The sequence below is a fragment of the Capra hircus genome, chromosome 29 (genome assembly GCF_001704415.2).
Source record: "Capra hircus breed San Clemente chromosome 29, ASM170441v1, whole genome shotgun sequence".
In the NCBI taxonomy this organism is placed as follows: Eukaryota; Metazoa; Chordata; class Mammalia; order Artiodactyla; family Bovidae; genus Capra; species Capra hircus.
In genome coordinates, this window is record NC_030836.1 from 26,685,105 (window position 1) to 26,687,722 (window position 2,618).

Consider the following 2,618-nt stretch of genomic DNA (forward strand, 5'->3'; position numbering starts at 1 on the left):
GTGGTATTGGAGAAGACTCTTGAGAGTCCCTTGGACTGTAAGGAGATCCAACCAGTCCATCCTAAAGGAGATCAGCCCTGGGATTTGTTTGGAAGGAATGATGCTAAAGCTGAAACTCCAGTACTTTGGCCACCTCATGTGAAGAGTTAACTCTTTGGAAAAGACCCGGATGCTGGGAGGGATTGTGGGCAGAAGGAGAAGGGGACGACAAAGGATGAGATGGCTGGATGGCATCTCTGACTCGAAGGACGTGAGTCTGAGTGAATTCCGGGAGTTGGTGATGGACAGGGAGGCCTGGTGTGCTGTGATTCATGGAGTCGCAAAGAGTTGGACACGACTGAGACTGAACTGAACTGAAATGATGGCTGATTTATGTTGAGGTTTGAAAGAAAACAACAAAGTTCTGTAAAGCAATTATCCTTCAATTAAAAAAAAAAGACATACAACAAAAAAAGGAGGTCATATGTTTATTATTAAAGACAAAGGTTATATTTAGAAGACATGAATAGCAAAATAAAATACAAAAAATGCAATAATTAAAAACTGCATCAATGACATCATATGGCACTTTAGTGACCATAATGTCAGTGATGTTACACAGAATCGAAGGAAAAAGATGTATCCATTTATGAATGGATAACTGCTACAGAACTTGCAGCACTTGCTCAACCTGTTTAAACTACTAGAAAGGTGAAAACTACACTTTTGATATACTAATAGGAATCACAAGTTCATGACGAATGCAAGAAAAAAATAACCAACTAGATGAACAAATTAGCCTTGTGATCACCCTTGGCTTTTTCCTTTTGTGGAATTTTTGGACATAGACACAGGAAAGGTGATTTAAAAACTTGCATAGAAGTCTTGCTAAACTAATGATATAGAATTCAGATTTCAGAGATATTAGAATGGCTAGGGTTTCTGGAGTGGAACATAGAGAGGAAAGCGGTATTAAGAGAATGTGCTCCAGAAATCAGCATGAGGGTCCTCTTGAATAAATGACTAACTACTAATTTGTGAAATTCCCCAAGATAAGGCAAAGTAAATGCTGGAGCAATCATAACCAGTAAGAAGCTATAAGCAAAAATATTTCAAGTACTCAGAGCTGAAATTGTTCGAGTTCTGACCTTCCCAAGAGGGATGATATGGGAAGTTTGATAGAGATCCAAGAGTGGTCAACATTCAGAATTGGGGCTGAATTAGCCCCCAAGGAAAACCACTTCAGACACATAATAAAGAAGCTTGAAACCAAGGCTTTGATTAATCAAGATGATCCAAAAGTTACATAGCTACCTGTCAGAACAAGCTCCAACCCCCTAAATAAGCGTACCAAAATGCGGCACTCTCATGAGGGCCCTAGAGCTAAGAACTGTTTTATAGTTCCACCATCCAAAGTAGAAAACCTTTGTGTTACAAAGAACATTGAGTAGGGTATGAAGATTTTGTCTCAGCAGTGGAGCAAAACTATCAGTTGATTAAAGGCTGATCAGATCAAATAAAACTTAATAGCAAACCTTGAAAGAAGCAAGATTTCCCAAATAACTGCATCACAGAATCAAAAATATCCAGATACATAAAGAAGTTGAAACATAAGGCCCATAATTAAGGTAAAAATAAGTTAATATACAAAGACCCAGAAAAGTGACAAGTGCTGGAATTAGTAGACAAGGACATAAAAGAAATTCTTTTAAATACATATCATATGTTCAAAAGATAAAAGAACTCATAAGCATCATGAGAAATATGGATGATGAAAAAAATCACCTAAGCCCAAGTTCTAAAGACACACTGTCTCCATGGAGGTTTGGGTCTCATGCCAGGCAGGAGTGCCTTACCTTGAGTCTCTGTAACATCTTAGATAGAATATTCCTCCTTATATCTACTATTCCTTTCTTCTTTAAAATTGTCTTTTGTTCTCATGAGCTAAATTCCTGTTACTCTAATGCTCAATTTAAAATGTTTGTATTAAAATTTCCCTATTCAAATCATTGTGTGGTTTCTATTTCTTGACTAATACATTTTCCACTTAATGTCAAAACAAAGCAAAGATGTTTGTTCTGACCGTTTTTATTCAGTATTTAGTTAAGGATGCCAACCAGAGCAAAAAGGAAAAGAAATAAAAGCATCCATCCTGAAAGGAGGAAATAATGTTCAGTATTTGCTGACTACATGAGCATTTTTGTGATAAACCCTAGGGAATCTACCAAGAAACTACTAAAAATAAAAAGGCGTGGCTGATTCATGTCAATGTATGGTAAAACCAATACAGTATTGTAAAGCAAAAATGAAGTAAAAATAAAAATTTAAAAAAAAATAAATAAAAAGCAAATTTAACAAAGTTTCAGTTCTGTATATATAACAACCATCCCACAAAGTACAGATGTGTATGGCAGTGGGTGGAGCTATTGGCCAATAATATTTTACTCTTTCTAAATTTTATGTGAAATAATGTATTAGTAACCATAAGAAGACTGTGAAATTTAAAGATGTACCCACCATTATTAAAGACAAAAATTTGCTCACACCCCTTTGTAGTCAATCTCCAAACACTCCATCCCAGGTAAGAATTAATCTTTTTTCTCACTATATATTTGTTTTGCCTTTTTGATAGTTTTATA